This window comes from Ovis canadensis, chromosome 13, assembly GCF_042477335.2.
Source record: "Ovis canadensis isolate MfBH-ARS-UI-01 breed Bighorn chromosome 13, ARS-UI_OviCan_v2, whole genome shotgun sequence".
NCBI lineage: Eukaryota > Metazoa > Chordata > Mammalia > Artiodactyla > Bovidae > Ovis > Ovis canadensis.
The window spans coordinates 16,520,602-16,543,314 of record NC_091257.1 but is presented as its reverse complement, the minus strand read 5'-3'; the positions used below and the strand labels follow the sequence as shown (position 1 = coordinate 16,543,314).

Here is a 22,713-nt window from a genome sequence, read left to right as displayed (position 1 = left end):
TCTTCCACCAGAGCTTCCTTTCCTGTTCTCAGGGGATCCCTACTCACTTTTGAATGCTCACTTCAAATACCACCTCTCTCATAAAGTCTTCCAAGAAACAAGTGTTTATCCCTTTTCCAACACCATTGTGCTACACTTTTTCTCATGATATTTTCCACATATGGTTTTGCACTCTAATTACTTTTAGACATATATGATCCATCCTTCCAGATGATACTGAATTTGTTTTATTTATCTTTTCCTTGACTGTGTTTGTTTATCTTTGCATGTAATTCCAGGCCTTGCTCATGCTAGACTCTCAAAAAATGTCATTGAATACATGAATGTAAATATCTATTTCAAATCTACTTTGTGACTTTCAAATTTGTTACATGTGTCCTTTCTTGACTAAACACATTTTTGCCTTTCTCTATTTTTTTCTTTCATTGAGAAGAATCTACCTAAAATATGTATTAGAAGTGGGCTGGCACATGTAGTGAACAACAATAAAAGCTGACCACATCCTGAAATTGTCACTGCCACTAGTACCCTATATTTGGAGTCATTTCCAGCTTCTTGGTCTCACTGACATGAATGTAAACAGGGATGGAAATGTTAGTAACCACTCACATGTATATGGTCACTTTGAACTTTCAAAGCACTTTCCCAGCTCTGATGCTGCACTTGACCCTTAAGAGTAACGTGGGAACAGGGGTTCTGATCACTACTTGAGAGAGAAGAAAGTGTCTTCCCAAGGAGAGGTGACTCACCCAAGGTCACAAAGCTGTGAAATAGTAGAAGCGGAAACAGAAATAGAATCTGTCTTCTAGATGCTGATCAGGTGTTTCTTCATTTCAATATCTCACTGCATTCTCTCTTCTTTTACTCTGCCAGCTCCTAAGCTTTGGGGGATCCAGGAATGATTTTTTTTGCAGCATACAATCTTATACATGCCACACATGCTGTTTCTCCCCAAGTTTGGAGGGAAGTGTGGCTTCAACTGTAACACTTTATAAAAGGTTTTATCTCACTGCTTTATTTTACATTATTTAAATTTATCCTTGGTAGGATGTGCCTGACACTTTTTTATTTTTAACTTTTGGGGATAATTTTCATAGAATGCATTCGCTCTATGGATGCATAGATGGATTTTGACAAACGAATATGCGTGTTTCTACCACAGTCAAGATATAGACTATTTCCATCACCCTTTGTAGCCCGTGCCCCATTTCCAGGCCACTACTGATCCGCTCTCTGTCTACCTAACCTTTGAAGCTGTGCTTTGCATTTGTAACTGTAGGGCAGGTCAATAGGCCTTGGGTCTCAATGTACTGATCTGTACAAAAGACACTGAACATCACCTCTAAGGACTTTTTTGATTTGAAGTATGTTATTATATGAAGTATATGAGAACAATAACTCCCTAGAATTTGAAAAATAATTTTCCAACCAAATCAGAAAGAAAGGCAAGTTTGCTCATGTTACTGAAGTCCTTCTATTCTGTTCTTCTTTCCCCTGCACTCCACCATTTCTGGTCAAAAGCTTCCATCATGTGATTTCAGAACAGGTGTCTGTTGAAGATTATAAAAAGAAAAAGGTCCTAGACCATATTCACAGCCACAAGGATACTTAGGCGAATCTACATAATACCCACTGAGACATTTGACAAAAGTGATCCATTAATGTGGAGAATGTGGGAAGAACACATCTATTGTGCTCAGAACGATCCAAAGTGGCTGCCACTTTCACTAGCTCACTGACAGTATTCCCACTGACACTTGCTTTTGTGTTTTACATGCTGGGGTTTAAGAAATATACCCTTTCCATTTAGGCAAAGATTAGGTGAATACCTGAGGCACAAATGGATTGTTACACGGTCAAATTCTTGTCTAGAAAATGTCATGCAAACATAGAAGCCTGGAGACCATTCACTTCTGAAATGTTGACCTGGCCATTCATATGCATGTTCAGCATGGCAGAAAGAAGAGGCAGGGGGGCCCTCTGAGACTACTTTATGAGTGAAATAGACGAGTGCCTGCATTGACAGGGCATCTTGCGTGCAGTGCTCCTACTACAGAACGTGCTTTCAGTCTATTTAGAATTCTTCCTCTGATTGGGAGGAAAATTACTCACAGCTGGGTAACAAAGTCACATCTGTGTTCAGTAGCTAGCTGAAACCACCTCATTCCTATTTATCTGATCTGAACTGTACTGCTATTTCAAAATCTTATGCAAATATAAAGGGAGGGAAATTTGAAGGGAAAATTACATCTCAGAAGTCTTTGAGGCTTCTGGATTTGAGACCCTGCTTAAAGGTCAGTGTTGATTCAGTACTGGATTATTAAACCATTACATGAGGCATGGAGCAAATTATGTTTTTACTCAGATACTTCTCAAAAAATGAATATAAATCATCCAAAAGTACAGTAGATTATAGGCCTTGTCCTGAATGCTCATCAGTACACACCCCTATTTCATCATCTTTCTTTCTTCACTTGGATTTGTTGATTAATTATTCAATCATCACAATCATTTACAGCACTTTTTGTTTGTTTATAAAATGAGAAGAACAACAGTGCCAGAAATAGAACGCACTTGTGTGTCCAGGAGAGTGGGGCTTAGTGACCCCTGGCATGGACATCTCCCCTCTGCAAGTCATTGCAAGTCTTCGCTCTTAGCATGTTACTCTTCTGTCCCATGACCACCAAGGGCTCAGCTCTCAAGAAAGTCTAAACATCTTGGAATGACCTTCAAAACCTCCCTCAAGGTTTGAAGAGAGTTAGCAGTTTGCCAGAAGTCATATTACTACTAAATGATGGCGCCCAGATACTATCCCTCATGGGGTTGGTTCTAAAGCCTTAACAAGTAATTTCTAATCACACAGCTTATCATACAATCTGTGTTTACTCTAGAAGTGCTTAACTGAGATAAGGGATCCATTAAAGTGGCTCGGATGGTAAAGAATCTGCGTGTAACGTGGGAGATGTGGGTTTGATCGCTGGGTCAGGAAGATCCCCTGGAGAAGGGAATGGCAACCCACTCCTACATTCTTGCCTGAAGAATTCCACAGACAGAGGCAGACATCCTGGCGGGCTACAGTCCATGGGGTCAGAAAGGGTCAAACACGACTGAGCGATTACACGACTGAGGCAAGAACCTCATTACTTCAAATAGAAGAGACGGAACAAAAGCAATGTCGCTGTACTTTCCTTTTCAGTTTGAACGCGGGCTCTGTCATGCCTTTTCTTGTCATGTGTTTGTACACATGACACCCACGCACTGCCCAGGTCAGGCAGTCCAAGTGATAATAGTAAGCCTTACTGCATGAGCAGGAGAATTATTAAAAAAAACAAATAAATACAAGGAATCAGGGTTCTAAATCATTGGCTTGTAATAGCCCTGGAAAAAAGTGGTATTTTCATGAGCCAAAAACAAGTACTAACTTCAATAGCTCAATTGAAGGTGTAACAATGCTGCCTTTATTCACTCTCTGTCAACAATGTGGAGAAGGTGGGAATAATTCCAGTCATAGAGCATCTGACACAACCTCCATTCCACTTTTCATCAATGGGGGTTTATGACCAGGTGCGCGCCAGTGGTTTGGAAACATTTTTAAGGAAAACAGGCTTGTGGGGTCATTAAGGCTTGAGGGGGTAACTTGATAGATGAGAAGGAGGGAGTTGTCTGGAGGTTCCAAATGAATCAGGAGGAAAGTTTGTGTAAAAGGAGCCATTGCGCCTGACAGGTACAAGGCACAGGCTTTCTGAGACACAATGTGCTTCTAATTGCTGGCTGAAAAGTTATTTCCTTTTCTGTCTTCTAAAATATGCAAGACTTTTTCCATGTTGTGATTTACAACTGGGTTAGGTTTCAACCACCTGTGGGCCTCTGCAAACTGTGGTGTGTGTTCCCAGTGAGATAACATGTTTTGACAGAAGCTTCACCACATCAAGAGAGCTAGAGAGATGAAAAATCCCACCCTGCTCTCTGGATGAAATGGTTATTGATGAAGAAAGAGAATATCAAGGAATCGCTCATTCACTGGACCCCAAAGTTAAATAAGGACTTCAGTATAAATGAATTTTTCAGATGAATGAAAAAAATCTATAAACCTTTTTCTTTTCTGCCTTGAGTAGAGTGTAAAGAGCACTTAACATTTAAAAAAATAAACTAATATCATTCTATGAGCATCCATGAGTATGCTGTCCTAGATGGAAAATATATTGAATCATCCCTTTTACTATCAATTTTAATTGATTACTTCTTTATCAAGGCACTGAAGTAATGCTGGAGGTTCAGTAGGGAATAAGACTGACATGACCTCGACTCCATCAGGGCTGCTAAGATACGGAAGACCATTTGGTCAACTCTCAGTCTGATAAGCTTGTTACATTCTTATCTCTGTGTATTTCCATTGGTGTTTGTGTGTTTAAAATGTCACTCAGTTAAACAACAAAAAGAAAATAGGACCAACAGAAGGAAAGAGGGAAAGATGGAAAGGAGGAGAGAGAGGAAGAAAAGACCATTGTGAGCATCTGCTCTGTGTCAAGTATAATCTCAGGCACTGGCATTATAACAGCAAACAAGACAGGTGAGTCTTTTCCTGTTCTCCAAGGCAGAGATTGTAATTTATTATCTTTAGTGCTGTTTATCCTAAGCATCAGCATTGCACCTAAATATGTGTTCACTGGGTCCCTGAATAAATGAACATGAACTGGTATGGTACAGGCTGGGAAAACATATTTCACAAGTTTATTGGAAATGCATCAAAAATCAGAGAAATATGATTTCAAATTATTTTCCCAGGAGCATTTCTTTAGAGTCTTCATGATATCAGACCTAGCACTTTACTAAATGGTTTCTTTTGCCATAAAATTGACTAAAGAAATGGTTGTCTGTTCTTTGCAAATGGTACTTCTGCTTTATCTGTGAGAATTAAGAGTATGGTGAAAATATTTGATGACTTTTTTTAGGGTGAGGCAGTTAAGAAGTTAGCCATGAAATGAAATGGGGGACTGGTAAGGGTAAGATATTTTAAATTTATTCTCTTACAGTCCCAGAATTGAGGCACTGTCCTTTGATAGCAAGAAACAGGATTGTTAGAGAGCTTTACAAAATATCAGATGTAGCATGAAATATGGTACAAAGAAGCGAAAACACAGCTCTGTGCTGGTTTATTTGTGGTCTACTAGCACGCTTCTAATAAGTGGATTGAGTCTGTCCTTCTGTGTTGATACTTGCAAATTGTCTGTTTCACCACATGTACATATTTTATTTGACTGTTTGCTCATTAATTACAAGTAAGACTAACTGAATCCATGGAATATCAATCCCCAATGCAAACAAAATACCATTTACTCATACATTTAGACACATAATGTGAATCTCCAGTGATCCTGCAAAGAGGAACACTAGTAACTAGTCTTGATTGAGTCAGTGCTGATGCAGGTGGCCTTTAGCGAGCTCTGCTTCCTCACCTACTCTCCCAGGCACTCCATAATCATGGAAAGACAGTATTTTTAAGGTTGAGAAACTTATCTTCAGTGGAAAATAATGTGTATCTTCTCTTTCCAAAAATTTCAATCCAAATATTAGTTTGCTAAAATGAAATGAACTGCAGCTCTGGGGTCCCCCTGCACCCCCAACCCCACAGATCAACAAAGATTTCACTCTTTATGTGTCAGGAAGAGAATCTAAAGCATGGCTTTTTTGCTCTTTCTGATGCCTGCTGTGAACATCTGTCTCTGACAGAAATCTCTCAAGCCTGACTCCCTTTCTCACATGTTGGAAACATTACCTCCTGTTGCTTTACTCCAGTTGCCCAGTGTTGAAGGAGCAGGGCAGCCTCTCTGAGCTGCCTGCCCCAATGGGGTTTGTCTCTGAGGAGGCCACAAGCGCCTCCCACAGGCCTGCCTCGCCCTCCACTCCTACTCAGCTATGATGGCCAAAGCCCTCAGCCACTGGGTAGGTGGGGTTGTCAGGTGAAAAGCTAAGCAGAGATGATGTCGTCATTGATCTAAATTATTCCTATAGGTAAATATTAGGTAAGAGTTCAAGGAATCAGTCTCTGTATTAAAGTAAGGCCGTGCATGCGTGCTAAGTCACCAGCTGTGTCTGACTTTGTGTGACCCTATGGACTGCAGCCTGCACACAGACGATCTGTTTAAATTTTAAAAGAGTGCCATTTACTTTTTAAGATGAAAAGATGACTGCTCATTAAATTTCTGACAAATACTCATAGAGGCAATAAATAGAAGTCATAAATATTAGTTAACATTGTTGAAATAAAGACATATTCACAGATAGCCAAGAAAAGAATAGGCAATCCTTCCCTAAGAGATCACAAAATTAATGTACACTTCCAAATTTACTTAATGAATAGCCTCTGTTATGTAAACCATAAAATTCACAATTCTCAGATTATTTTATCAGAGGAACAAGAATGATTCTGAATTCCTGTGATCTGAATTTTGATTGAGGATCATACAGTGGATTGTGAAAGATTTTATTTAGACTATATGGGAAATTAATACGTTTATTCATAAAACTGAATGGCTTTTAGTGTGTTTTGAAGAAAGGAATTGACGTAGTACAGGCAGACAAGCAGCATAAAAGTCTGCACGTGAGAATGTTCCACGGCCGTCCACGCATACAGGACTGATCAGGGTGGTGTGTCCTTCCGCCTCCCCTGCCTTCCTCCCGCATTTCCTTTCTTCTTGCCCCAAATCTCTCTTTCCTTTATTTTTCTTCTCTCCCCTTCACTGTCCCATTTTTTTTCTTTCCTTCTGAAGACTTTTTGCCAAATTTCATGAAAATAGAAGTGAAACATAGATTGTCTTTAAATCCTAATACATTCTCATCCATACTCTCAAATTCCACAAATGGCTTTATGGCTTTATTTTATTTCTGTTCACTGTGAGTCTTCATAATCAGTTAATATAAATTTACCATGTAGATTCACCCAGGAATGTCCTTGACAAAAGCTGACACACAAATGGTGTGTCTGTGCCAGGGAAATGACAAACAAAGGAAGGGACACCAGGACCTCGCTAGCGACTCTCTGGCCAGTTTGGGAAGCCTGGTGTGAAGGGCAGGCCTGTGAGCCACGGGTCTGGGAGGACCTGCTTCTACTGATGCCTGGCAACCAAAGCTTGTACCTCACCCACCTTTTAATGGGCGAGATTATACAGTGGCTGTATATTTCAGTTCAGTTCAGTTCAGTCACTCAGTCGGGTCCGACTCTTTGCGACCCCATGAATCGCAGCATGCCAGGCCTCCCTGTCCATCACCATCTCCCGGAGCTCACTCAGACTCACGTCCATCGAGTCCGTGATGCCATCCAGCCATACTGATAAAACAGCTTTCTTGCTGAAGAATCTAATATTACCAATAGTTCAGAAGAATTCACTAAGTTTCCAGTTTAGATGCTCACTTTATTTCAATAGAAATAAATGCAGGCAATGTAAAGTTGGTTCACAAAACATATTAGATTGGCAAATAAGGCACTTTCTAGAGTAAGAAAGGAAACAAAATAATAATGTCTTAGAAAAGGTAATAGGTCTCTCCACACCCCGACTTACAGGTTAAGCAGAGCCCAGTAGATCAGACTTTACCATAAAACCCACTATTATTTGAACATTGCTATATATATATATATTTATTTATATATTTATATATATTATATATTATTTTTAATTTTTAGTTTTAAAAAATAAAGTCAAATAAAATTAAACTGAAGCTTTTTTAAAAAAATGGCTTATGCTTCAACAGTTTCATGGGTCCTAAAATCTTGGATAAGTGGTAATGCTTTTGCTTTTGCTATAACATCATCACAACATTTTCAAGATACATATTTTTTAGTCTAGAAAAATTGTAAACTCTTGGCAATCCCTTTTTTCTCCCGTCCCTTCTCTCCACAGTCTGCTTGGGTGCTGCGCTAGTTTCAGGTGGGCAATGCAGGGACTCGGCCACACCCAGGGGTGCTGCACGTGTGCGCTCAGTCGCTCAGTCCCGTCGGACTCTCTGTGGCCCTGGGGACCATAGCCCGCCAGGCTCCTCTGTCCATGGGATTCTCCAGGCAGGAATACTGGAGTGGGATGCCATGACCTCCTCCAGGGACTCTTCCCAGTCCAGGGACTGAACCCAGGCCTCCCGCATTGCAGATGGATTCTTTACCGACTGAGCCACCAGGGAAGCCCCTACTGGGGTGGTCAGGATGAATTCTTTAATGCATGAGGGGAGAAACAGAGGTTTAAGAAGCATTGATGAAATTACATAAGTGAGCATTAATTTTACATGAGCTCCACACATCCTAGCTGCTGCTGCTAAGTCGCTCCAGTCGTGTCCAACTCTGTGCGACCCCAGAGACGGCAGCCCACCAGGCTCCCCTGGCGTTCCCCAGGCAAGAACACTGGAGTGGGCTGCCATTTCCTTCTTCAATGGATGAAAGTCAAAAGTGAAAGGGAAGTCGCTCAGTCATGTCCGACTCTTTGCGACTCCATGGACTGCAGCCCACCGGGCTCCTCCATCCATGGGACTTTCCAGGCAAGAGTACTGGAGTGGGGTGCCATTGCCTTCTCCGACACATCCTAGAGAGTAGATTATAAATACAAACGTGGAATGTCGGCCTCATTTACTAGTCGGGTGTGTTCTAGGAATGAGGACTACAGGTACTAACTTCAACATAACATTCTAATAGCAGCTACTATGTCTTGCCATTTTTGTTCGTAAATTTCTTTAATCTGATTGGTTTAGACTAGAGTCAAAACAGCATAAAACATGCATTAACCATATTCACCGTTTCTCTGGAGGCACAAATATGCATTGCAAGTGTAATTTAGTATGATGTTTATCTCCCTGACATCATGCCTCTTAAAGGGGAAAGCATTGCCCAGTCCTTTTTATACAGTTTAAATAAATTGCTGACAGTGTGTACTTTCCTCTGATGAAACTTGCATTTTCATCCATTCTAGGTTCACTCCTCTTTAGGCAAAAAGATTATGATCCTACCTATCTTTCTAAAGTCTTTACATCACTTGTCCATCCTTAGCCCTTCAGTGTATCATTCCATCAAAGCTCAGTTTTAATTTTTACTGCTGACTGTCATCTAATCAAAAAGATTCATAGTTATATTAATAGATCAGTAGAAAAGAATAGAAGCCCACAAGCAAACCAAAAATGCAATTATTTGGTCTGACATAACAAAGTAGGTGGTGGAAATGATGAATTATTCCACTACTGTATAAATATATTTTATAAAATAGTATTTATTATATTAGATACATGTATTATTTATACATAAATATATTAAATAACTATGCATTTGTATACATTTATATTTTCTATTGTATAAATACATATACTATAAAAGTTGTTGTCATTATTAGGGTCTGGGAAAAAAGTTGGATCTCAAACTCACACTTTATATCACAATCAATCCAGAACAACCAAATATGTTTTATATAAAACCTGGAAGCATTAGTTATGCTACTAACAGACAGATAAGACTTTTTAATAATTGGTCTAATAGTAAAGATGTAGAATTGTTTAAAAGTACAATCTTGAATTTCGATTTAGAGGAAAAGATAACATTGTGTTTAAAAAAGTGAAAGTGTGAGTCACTCAGTTGACAAGAAGATTAATGCAATGCAGAAATAGTAAAAATGTTAATTGGTACAAAAACGTCTACTGCTAGAATGGATAAATAAACTGCAGTGTGTTCTTACAATGGAATATCGTATAAGCAAAGATGAAAGAACTACTCTCACACGGATCAATAAGAATGATCTCAGAAATATAATGTTCTGAGGAAGAAGCAAACTGCAGAAGAGTTTATACTGAATGGTTCCATTTAGGTGCCTATATTTTAAAATAATACATTATTTAGGAACCTATATATGTATGTGTGTGTGTGTATATATATATATATATATGTATACCTACTCTACCTATTCTGGAGAAGGGAATGGCAAACCACTCCAGTACTCCTGCCTGGAGAATTCCATGGACAGAGAAGCCTGGTGGGCTACAGCCCATTGAGTCCCAAAGAGTCAGACACGACTGAGTGACTAACTCCACACTATGCTACCTATAAATATATACACGTATATAGAAGCGGTAAAAATATAAAGAAAAAACAGGGGATCCCAAATTAACATTCAGGACAGTGCCTCTGTCTCCTGGTGTGGGAGGAGCATTGAGATGGGTTTGGAGGGGCCCGCGGGGATTGTCCAGGCGCCAGGGACATTCTCTAATAGCACAGAATCGCCCTACAGTGAGCATGGCGCCTGCGCGCACTCATTCAGTCGTGTCCGACCCTTTGTGACCCACGGACTGGAGCCCACCAGTTTCTTCTGTCCATGGGATTTCTTGGGCAAGAATACTGGAGTGGGTTGTCATTTCCTCCTCCAGGAGATCTTCCCGACCCATGGAGCAAGCTAATATCTACTAAAATCACCAAAGCACATACTCTTATAAAACTAAGTACCAAAAATAACCCAACACATACATAGTAATGTGCATCTAAGGTAATTCACTGCAGCACTGTTTGTAACAGTAAAATATTGGAAACATTCTAAGCCCTATCCTAGAGGGCTGGTTGACTCAGCTGCGGTTCAGCCATGCAATGAAATACAAGGGAGCCAAAGAAAAGATCGCTCCAGTGCCTTACGACTTAGTGCATGAAGACTTCAAAGGCACTGCTGACAAAAGATTTACAGCATTGTGTAAAATATGTCAACAGCATACGCATAAAATAGGATGAAAAATATATATACTTGTAAATTTAAAATTATTGTAAAGTATGTGAGAAATCAAGATAATTGTTTGAAGGGAAAGTAACAGGGTGGATGGGAAACAGCTAAGAGTGGGCTTTTTATTCAGCATCATTTTATAGATTTTTCCTTTTGTAAAAAACATTTCACTTTATATTGGAATATAGCCTATTAACAGTGTTCTGATAGCTTCAGACAACAAAGGGATGTTGAACTATTTGAAGATGTTATTTCTGGAGAAGAGGACAGAATGGACTGGAGAAGGGTGTGAGAGAGACTCATGCTTTTTATCATCCATCATTTATTTGTTCCTTTTGAATTTGGTGACTGCAATACATCACTAATATGAACTACTGATAAAATAAAAGACCATGAAAAAATAAAAATAAAACCATCCAGTTCTCATTCACTAGGACTTTGTTAAGAGACTGAACCAAAAAAATCTGTCAATGATTAGCCAAATACCATAGAAATGGAATTACAAGAAGCAACAGGGTTACTGAAAACCCCTACAAATGTTCCCTGGGCATGTGTCAGAAGTTATGCAGTAAGTGTTGCTGTTCATAGTGTCTTGGAGAAGGAGTAACATATATTTAAAATAACTGGACAGAAAATTGAAATTATCTTTTTCTCAAAGATACAAGAAACTGTTAACAATGCCATAAAGAACACAGAGGTGCACATTTGTGTATATATCAGTCTTTTGGAAAATGATAAATGGAGATATAATTAAATACAATCATGAAATTACTAAAGATTTTCATAAATATCTTGATGAGAACACAATTTAAAATTTATCAACACTTCTTAAAATAGAACAAGAACAAACAGGCAAAATAAATCAGTGAAAAGTAAAAACATCAAGTATGTGAGTTTGTTCATGGGATTCTCAAGGCAAGAATTCTGAAGTGGTTTGCCATTCCCTTCTCCAGTGGACCACATTTTGTCAGAATGTCCACCATGACCCGTCCGTCTTGGGTGGTCCCACATGGCATGGCTCATAGTTTCATTGACTTAGACAAGGCTGTGGTCCATGTGATCAGATTGGTTAGTTTTCTGTGATTGTGGTTTCCATTCTGTCTACCCTCTGATGGAGAAGGGTAAAAGGCTTATGGAAGCTTCCTCAGGGGAGAGACAGACCTGAACATTCTTTGGAAGGAATGATGCTGAATCTGAAGCTCCAGTACTTTGGCCACCTGATGTGAAGAGCTGACTCATTTGAAAAGACCCTGATGCTGGGAAAGGCTGAAGGTGGCAGGAGAAGGGGACAACAGAGGATGAGATGGTTGGATGGCATCACCGACTCAACGGACTTGAGTTTGAGTAAGCTCCGGGAGTTGGTGATGGACAGGGAGGCCTGGCGTGCTGTGGTTCATGGCGTCGCAAAGAGTTGGACACAACTGAGTGACTGAACTGAACTGATGTGCACTTGAGATAAGATAAAAATCTATTATTGAAGAGATTGGACATGCAAATATCTACATGTGGACCTACCTGTGCCTCCACAATGAGAAATCATTAAGAGGTTGGTGTGTGGGGCTCTATTTTCACTGTCAAACCATCACAACTTTGGCAGAATCTCCTCAAACTTTTTTATCTTGTCTGTTGTGATCATTAAGAGTTATATAGGAAATACCCTTTCAGTTTCTATAGGAATTGTCACAGTTTTTAATCTCCTTTTTTTCTCACTAGGGAGATTGAGAATTGAATACTACGTGATCTAATCTTGGCCATATGTGTCCACAAGGAAGACACATAACCTCTCTGGGTTTTAGTGTCATTTTCTGTAAATGATAACGTCCCTTCTATGCCTACCATTCTATAATGCCAGAGTGACCACTAGAGGCTTCTAGAATTCCTGCAACTCTCATTAATAACTCCTTTTTACACTGACACAAATCAAAGCAGCATTTCCTTGAGTCTTCTCTTACAAGATGTTATCAGCTACAATGATTAAACAAATAGGACCTTATCTTCTTTTACACGAGAAGTATGAAAGTATATGGATTCTGTCATTGGTTTATCAGCTTAACAATTTCAGGACTGGCATCTTTACAGTTCTACTGAGCAGACCCTCAAGGTCACAGTATGTCTGCTGCAGATCCTGCGAAACAAGATAAATATCTGCATCATCAGGCAATTCCGTGCTTTCCAGTTACAGGCAATCACTGTTCTAGTATCTATTACTATAGACTAACTTGGCCTCTTCTGGATCTCATATGAATGGAATCACACAGTATCTAATCTTTTATATTTGGCTTCTTTACCTTTTTTTGGAGATTCATTCACATTACAGTAATTGCTGAATAGTATCACATGGTATGACTATACTGTGTAATTTCTTTATCCATTCTCCTATGGATAGATATTTGGATTGTGTCCAGCTTTGTGCTACTGTTGAAATGAGATTGCTATGAACATTCACGTGCAAGTCTTTGTGTGAACTCATACATCTATTGGGTAAAAATCCAGAAGTGGAATTGTTGGGTCATAGGTCCAATGTAGGTTTACAAAATACTGCTTCCTCTAAAATGGCTACAGCAGTATTTTGCAGTTATTTTTGATGACTGCATAATTCTTAAATTGATGCATCATCAAATATGTAATTTTTCTATACTGTTGGACAATTAATTTATATTGTTTTCAATACTATTTTCTTAAAACAAATAGAAAATGTTGCAATTAATGCCTTGGTGCAATTAATTTTTATCTGTGGCTGGAATATATCTGCTGTTGGGATATTTATTTGAGACAACAGGGGAAGAGTTACTGCATTATCATGACTTTTTACTTTACAAAAATCTGCAGTAATTTACACTGCCTCAAAACTTTGAGAAATCTATTGTTTTTGTTTTAATGAGTTTTAACAAGGATAGAACTTAAGTATACAGCTCAATGAATTTTTTACAAATATAAAATTCACTAGCTATGGCCTAGATCAAGAAAGAATATCTTTAGCACCTTAGAAACTACATCTCTCCTAGACTATACCAGGGTTCACAGAAGCAACTGCTACTCTGACACTGATCCTGTAAAATGACTGTGCTTCTATTTAAACTTCGTATAAGTTAAACCAAATGTTTATTCATATTTATTCTCATATGCAAGGTTTAAAAGAAAAAGTAGAGCTTAATTTTTAATTTGATTGGAATGAGCTACCACCTAGTATTTCATAAAAATAATGGTCATCATTTGTGGAGCTCAGAGCTGCATACCAGGTGCTATCTAAGAAATTTACATCCATAATCTCATTTGATCTTTTCAATAACCCAATAAGAAACAGAGAGTTATGTCCATTTTCTGATAATAAATCTGAGGCTGAGTGGAAACTAGATTGCACATCTCACAAGGCTAGTATGTGACTCAGCAAGAATGCATACCCAGGTGTATTTGACATCATCTAGCTGTTTCTGGACATGACTGAGTGACTTCACTTTCACTTTTCACTTTCATGAGTTGGAGAAGGAAATGGCAACCCACTCCAGTGTTTTTGCCTGGAGAATCCCAGGGACAGGGGAGCCTGATGGGCTGCCGTCTATGGCGTTGCACAGAGTCCCACATGACTGAAGCGATGCAGCAGCAGCTGTTTCTAATATCCCTGTCCATGGCTTAACAATTATCTGAGATCAGTCCTTTAGAACTGCAAACGCTTGAGCACCAGGTAAAAATCTAAACAATTATCAGAGGATGCTAGCACTAGCCCTGCTTTTTTCCACTCTTCAATAAAAGCTAAAGCCAAGGTGCCAGAGATGAAGGATCAAAGGCCAATTTACTGACAGATGTAATTACCAGGCACGATTTTCAGAATAAACTGTCTTCTTCAGTCACTACAAGCTTTACTAGAAAACTGAAACTGTGGGTGAATGTTAACACAACTTATCATATTACTGCTAACTGGGGCCATTTTTCATTAAAATGTAATTATTGCCCCCAAGACATTAGTATACAAAATTATACAGAATGTAATGAATTGAGTATCCTGGAAGAGCAGCATGAATTCAAAAGTATACTTTGACTAAAGACAACTCTCACACAATTTTACCATATTGGAGGACAATAAAGATGTTCACTACCCAGGAATGGATGATACAAAGATAAATCAGAGCTAAGGCTTAGAGGTGAAGGTACCTGGAAGCTTAGGGCACCATATAAACCAAGAGATTTTCTAATCCCAACTGGTAAGATGATATTAATATGTATAACATATTAGAAATTACAAATAGGTTTTACATTATAGAAACAAGGCCCCAGTTAAAAAAAAAACTGAGAAAATCTTAGAATACATTTGATAAAAACGCATGCACCTAGAAAACATGACATCATCAATTAAAATGAAGCAGCCAATACTTAAGCAAAATTTGAAGTCTGTGTAAAACTTCATTGCTATGAATGAATAGAGGAACCCAACTGGTTTTTCTAATAATTCCTTTAATTGACAGATGAATGGATAAAGAAACTGTGGTATACACACACACACACACACACACACAATGGAATACTACTAAGAAACAAAAAGGAATGAAATAATGACATTTGTGGCAATATGAACGAACCTAGACATTATCATACTAAATAAAAGGCAAATATTGTGTGCTATCACTTATGTGTGGAATCTAAAAAAAATTATACAGGTGAACTTATTTGCAAAACAGACTCACAGTCATAGAAAACAAACATGGTTACCAAAGGGGAAAGGAGGGAGGGATATAAATCAGTAGTCTGAGATTAACCATGATGTATGATCACTAACCCAGAGCCAGACATCCTGGAGTACGAAGTCATTAGGCCATAGGAAGCATCACTACGAGCAAAATTAGCAGAGGTGATGCAATTCTAGCTGAGCTATTTCAAATCCTAAATAATGATGTTGTGAAAGTGCTGCACTCAATATGCCAGCAAATTTGGAAAACTCAGCCATGGCCACAGGCCTGGAAAATGTCACTTTTCATTCCAGTCCCAAAGAAAGGCAATGGCAAAGAATATTCACACTAACACACAATTGCACTCATCTCACACGCTAGCAAAGTAATGCTCAAAATTCTCCAAGCCAGGCTTCCACAGTACGTGGACTGAGAACTTCCAGATGTTCAAGCTATATTTAGACAAGGCAGAGGAACCAGAGATCGTAATGTATGCCAACATTGGTTGGATCATAGACAAAGCAAGAGAGTTCCAGAAAAACATCTATTTCTGCTTCATTGACTACCCTAAAGCCTTTGACTGTGTGGATCACAACAAAATTGTGGAGAATTCTTAAAGAGATGGGAATACCAGACCACCTGACATGCCTCTTGAGAAAGCTGTATGAAGGACAAGAAGTAACAGTTAGAACTGGACATAGAACAACAGACTGGTTCCAAACTGGGAAAGAAGTAGTTCAAAGCTGTATACTGTCACCTGCTTGTATAACTTATAAGCAGAGTACATCATGTCAAATCCTGGGCTGGATAGAGGACAAGGTGGAATCAAGATTGCCGGGAGAAATATCAATAACCTCAGGTATGCAGATGACAGCATCCTTATGGCAGAAAGCAAAGAGGAACTGAAGAGCCTCTTGATGAAAGTGAAAGAGGAGAGTGAAAAAGTTGCCTTAAAACACAACATTCAAAAAATGAAGATCATGGCATCCGATCCCATCACTTCATGGCAAAATAGAGAAACAATGGAAACAGTGAGAGACTTTATTTTTCTGGGCTTCAAAATCACTGCAGATGATGACTACAGCCATGAAATTAAAGGATGCTTGCTTCTTGGAAGAAAAGCTATGACTAACCTAGACAACATATTAAAAAGCAGAGACATGAATTTTCCAACAAAGATCCATCTAGTCAAAGCTATGGTTTTTCCAGTAGTCATGTATGGATGTGAGAGTTGCCCATAAAGAAAGCTGAACTGAGAATTGATGCTTTTGAACTGTGGTGTTGGAGAAGACTGTTGAGAGTCCCTTGGACTGCAAGGAGTTCCAACCAGTCCATCCGAAAGGATATCAGTCCTGAGTGCTCATTGGAAGGACTGATGCTGAAGCTGAAGCTCCAATACTTTGGCCTCCTGATACCAAGAGCTGACTCTCTAATAAACCCTGATGCAGGGAAAGATTGAGGGCAGGAGGAGAAGGGGACGACAGAGGATAAGATGTTTGGATGGCATCTCTGACTCAGTGGGCATGAGTTTGAGCAAACTCTGGGAGACGGTGAAGGGCAGAGATGCCTGGCACACTGCAGTCCATGGGATCACAAAAGGACATGACATGGTGACTGAACAACCACCATAACTACTTGGCAGGCATGAAATGCAGCCTAATGTGCGCCTAGGAAGAGGAGGGCAGGATGTGAGTGCTGCTGGAGCTGCTGAAGCTATTTCTGCAACACAGGAGTCACTGGATCCTCTAACTTCACTGCTCTCCATCCTGAACTGGACTAACACCACTCATAGAAAGGTGAACTTTCACTGGTTCTCATCAGCTTGACACTGGTTTCAGTTCCAAACGTAGACAATGCCTCTGAGGGGATCTACCTCTGTTTCAAGTCTTCCCCTGTTCTGGCAACCCTAGGCTCCAGGCTTTTGACACAGGTCCCTTCAGGGTCTGACACCCTCGGAACAAGATGCCAGGGAGAAGGTATCACAGGGGTCCCCAGCCCCCGGTACAGGTCCGTGGCCTGTTAGGAACCTGGCTGCACAGCAGGCAGTGAGTGGTGGGCCAGGGAGCGATGCTTTATCTCCATTTACAGCCACTTTATCACTCACATGAGTGGCTGAGCTCAGCGGGTTCACAAGATTCTCTTAGAAGCCTGAACCCTATGGTGAATCGAGCATGCGACGGATCTAGGCTGCATTCTCCTTATGAGAATCATGCTGAAACAATCTTCCCACCCCACCCTAGTCTGTGGAAATATCGTCTTTCATGAAACCTGCCCCTGGTGCCAAAAAGACTGGGGACTATTAGTCCTAACAAAATACTCCTGATCCACTCCTTGCAGTTTCCTGAATTGAGTGTGATGCTATCTCTCTATGCAAATTGCCTAACTCCTCTAACCTCCTGATGGATTTTTTTCTTCCTTTTCAAGATTTGGATCCAGTCCCCACCCTTCAGTGGTTAAACTCACTCTCTGTGAGAAGTGGCATACACACAGTATACAGGACCTGTCACCTTTTACCGAATGTGTTCTTCATTCATGTGTAAGAATTGTGAAGCCTGGAACAGTGTTGAAGTCCTCTCTGGCCATAATAAAGGGGGCGTGGAAAAGCTTTGAGGAATGGTTTCCTGGTTGAATGAATGACCTGCCACCTTGACTATGACTTGACTATTACATCCATCTTGCCTGAGATTTTAGTTACCAGAGTTTTGAAATTTAAAACCCTTATTTGTAATTAGTAATATAGAAAATTAAACTAAAAAATAATGCATAAATGGATGTTAGGGCCTTAATTTCTTTCTGCTATACAAACCTGAGATTCTTAAAGAAACAATTCAATCCTAGTGTTCCAAGTTGGCTAAATATAGCTATGGCTATTTGGCATATTATAAAATTAAATGACTCAGAGCCTTTAGACATGACTTGTACTTACACATGTAAAAGGAAAACTGCCCCTGGTGGGTTAGATTGTTGTCCTGAAAGGATCACTCATTATCCTTCAAACCCGTGAAAGGATGACATCTCTCTGCTCCATATAATCTGGGCTTGGTCATGTGACTTGGTTTAACCTCATCAGGAGCAGAGGGGTTATACACTGGGCTGAACTGTGAGCCTGGCTTTGACCAATATAATGATACTAGCAGATGCGGCGGCGAAGGCGATGGCACCCCACTCCAGTACTCTTGCCTGGAAAATGCCATGGACAGAGGAGCCTGGTAGGCTGCAATCCATGGGGTCGCGAAGAGTCGGAAACGACTGAGCGACTTCCCTTTCACTTTTCACTTTCATGCATTGCAGAAGACAATGGCACCCACTTCAGTGTTCTTGCCTGGAGAATCCCAGGGACGGGGGAGCCTGGTGGGCTGCCGTCTATGGGGTCACACAGAGTTGGACACGACTGAAGTGACTTAGCAGCAGCAGCAGCAGCAGATGTGGAGGAGGCTTGCAATGTGCCTGCGGGGTTGGAAGTGCTCTTCTATGCACCAGCCATTGCCAGGGCAAGGCTCAGAGGAGGCGCATGAGGAGCAGATGGCCCCCCAGTCTCCTCACCTGACAGAAGTGAGAATAAATGTTGTTTACACCTCTGCACTTACAGGTGTTTGTTACACATTAACACTTAATATGTGCATTTTCCATAAAGACATTTCTTTATATGGTGCCTCCCTCAAAGCCAAAGACATGCCCAGCTAGACAGCAAATTATTTCTGATTGAGGCCCTAAGCACTGACCTGATCCACACTGAGGGAAGTAGAAATTGGGAAGGAAGTTCTAATTAACTACTCTTTAAAGGGGTGATATAAGTTTCTGGACAGAGCATGCATCAATTTGCATAACTCTATGGGACACAGGAAAACAGCTACATTTGAAAGCTAGCCAACATTGACACAAATTCAGAGTGTATGACAGGAAGAAAGTTGTGGGAGAGGTAAATGATCAGGGTAACATTTCTAATAATTATATACAACCTGAATATATTTACTGTCATACTTACAATACAATTACAGTAATGGTGTCTTCATGCTAACAGTTATTAGTTTAATAAAATCACTGCTCTAATAAAGCAGATGCTAGTACTGAAACAGTGTTTTAATTGAAGGGCTATTATTACAATCACCTTAAAACAGGAACATTAAAGAAGTGGTAGTACTGTTAGAGTGGGGGACTGTTTCTCCAGGGCGGAATATATTTAAACATCTACCATTTTTTACATAGCAATACAGTTAACTCCTGACCAGTGTGGGGGTTAGTGGCACCCAGTTGTGTTTCTGCTTTCACAGATTCAAGGAACCAAGGATGTGGAGCTGTAGTAGCTATTCATTCATTGAAAAAAAGTCTGCACATAAGTGGACCCCAAGCAGTTCAAACTCATGTTATTCAAAGGTCAACTGCATTTTCTGTCTTGACTAACGTTTGCCTTTGGTTCTCCCTCACCACCATCCCTGACTTTTATAAGTTAATTCATGTCAGTAAGTTGAAATTATCTTTTAACCTAAGACCTAGCTATGTGATCTCTGGGTCTAACCCAGAATTGCAGAACCAGAGTCTGACTACAGCAAGATTCATATGCACATTAAAATATGCAAAACTGCTGTAAAAATAGCTCCTTATCACAAAAATGTATTAAAATCTAATGTCCAAAATTACATGGTAAAATCCATGGTTTATTTCTATATAATTGAATCAAAGTCAATAGTAACAATGTGGTCTATGCAGCAGTTTTAGCATCACCTGGGAATTGTTAGGAACCTAGCACTTCAGCCCATCCCTGCAGGACTGTAGAACAAGCTCAGTTTTAATAAGATACTCAGGTGATTTGTATGAATATTACAGTTTGAGAAGCTGAGCTCTGTGTTTCCTTTCTAAAGAATTTCTTTACATCTGAAGCAAAATATAATACTATAGGAATATTCATTTATCCATACTATATGGGCTATATGATGAATAAACTAAAATTTACTGTTTTAATATATAACCATAGTTTTCTTTGCTAGGGCAGAAAAAACATATGGGAAAATAGGCACAATATTGCTTAGGGATAGGATTTCTCATTTTTATCTTTCTTTTTAATAATGAAATTTAAAATGATTTTGCTTCTTCATCTCTTGTATCCTTTACATTCATCCGAAACTATTAATTTGGCCCTATCCTCACCCAGTAAGTTTTAGGAAACACTATGCTATTTAATGACAGCAACTAGCGGTAGAGGGAACTGAATTTTTACAAGACTTTAATGGGGATGTAACTCTTGTTTTCAGCACTTGCTGTAAGTATAGTTCAATTCAAACATTTTGAATTATTCAGGATATTCTAACACACTTGGTGCATTAAAACAAAGATATTTATATTTATATTTATAAAATGTAATTTGTCTTACTGAAACTTAACATGAAATGCATTCTGTACCCTATTGTCATTTAATAGATTACTTTTCCTGTGGTAAATGAGTGAGTATACGTGTATGCCCTTCATTACGGCCAGACTCTAATACTGACTGAGTTCATGGCTTAAGAAATTTGTCCCCATCTATAGCTCATGTGACTTTCTCTTAGACGAAAAAATATCTCTGGTCTCTTCTCTTTGATTAATTTTGCCTGTTCTTGTCCATCACATACATAGAATAATACAGTTCAGTTCAGTTCAGTCACTCAGTTGTGTTTGGCTCTGTGACCTCATGCACTGCAGCACGCCAGGCTTCTGTGTCCTTCACCATCTCCCGGAGCTTGCTCAGACTCATGTCCCTTGAGTTAGTGATGCCATCCGACCATGTCATCCTCTGTCGTCCCCTTCTCTTCCTGACTTAAACACTTCCCAGCATCAGGGTGTTTCCCAATGATTTGGCTCTTCTCATCAGGTGGCCAAGGTATTTGAGCTTCAGTCTCAGCATCAGTTTTTCCAATGAATAGTCAGGGTCAATTTCCTTTAGGATGGACTGGTTGGATCTCCTTGCAGTCCAAGGGACTCTCAAGAGTCTTCTCCAACACCACAGTTCAAAAGCATCAATTCTTCAGTGCTCAGCCTTCTTTATGGTCCAACTTTCACAGCTATACATGACTACTGGAAAAACCACAGCTGTGACATATGGACTTGTTTATGTCAGATTTAAATATTAAACCCTTTTGTTTCAACATTTAAAGAAAGAAGCCACAAAATAAAAAAGGGGAGAAAAGTTGATATAAATTCTTCAAAAATCTAAAACAATTCATTTAAAGAATATTTTAGAGAAGTTGTAGTAGGTTTATATTCACACAGCTTCAATACTTTCCCCAAACACAACCACAGCGAAGAAAAGAAACTATTTAGTAACACTAACTTCTACGAAATGATTAAAATAACTTAAAAAGACCCAGATGCTGGGAGATTGAAGGCAGAAGAAGAAGGCGACAGAGGATGAGATCGTTGGCTTGCATCACCGATGTAATGGATATGAACTTGGCCATATTCTGAGAGATGGTGAAGGACAGGGAGGCCCGGCTGCAGTCCATGGAGTAGCAAAGAGTTGGACATGATGCGGCAACTGAATAAACAACAAACTGAAACTATATCACCCATGTCTAAATTGTGATTTTTGTTATGAAACAGTAACTTGTTTATAGTTTATTTACATATTGTTCTGTAAATGCTCATACTATCTCAGTGAATAAGAAATAGTTTAAAAGTGGTGATTGCACACTTTATAGTTTTGGGATTAGAACTTCATCATTCTTTTAATTCCAAAATAATCGATCACTTAACCACAAATCCAATAAAATTTAAGTCATATGGACTGAAATTTTAGAATACAAAACATTTTTTCTGCTTCTACTTAAAATAATGGTTGTTCTATCTAAAAGAATTTAGGTGCATACATGGTAAAAATCCTCTCCTTTAGAAGTAGTCCAGCTGAGGTTTAATTAACTTCTGCAGAACAGTAATTAAAAATTAATTCGCTTCTTCTGTGAGAAGAGTAAATTTAAAAATTACAGATTAAAAAGATCAGTATTATCACCCAAAATACAATTCAGACAATTAATTTTGTTATGAATATAGAGGATTCATTTTGACTAGTGAAAATTTCTCACTTGGAAGCAACCTGTCCCAGTTCTGAAGTCATTTGGTTACTAGAACAAACAAGATCCTCATCATACTCGACACTAAACTTCCTCTAATATCACCAAATCTTTAGGGATCAGACACAGTAGACAAAATGATGATGTCTACATACCGAGAAAATCTTCTCAGGCTCTTTGTCCCTTGTTATCCAAAAAATCTGTATTAATCAATTAGTCAAATATTATTCAGTCTTGCACTGTGGATCATAAAATTATAGTCACTGCCAGAAATAATGGTGA

At 39.3% G+C, this 22,713-nt stretch overlaps 1 protein-coding gene across 3 annotated transcripts in view; it reads right to left on the bottom strand.

Annotated features, from left to right (window-relative positions):
- PLCB1 (phospholipase C beta 1) overlaps positions 1-22,713 on the bottom strand; it is an 877,017-nt gene that overhangs the window by 381,500 nt on the left and 472,804 nt on the right. The window lies entirely within an intron of this gene.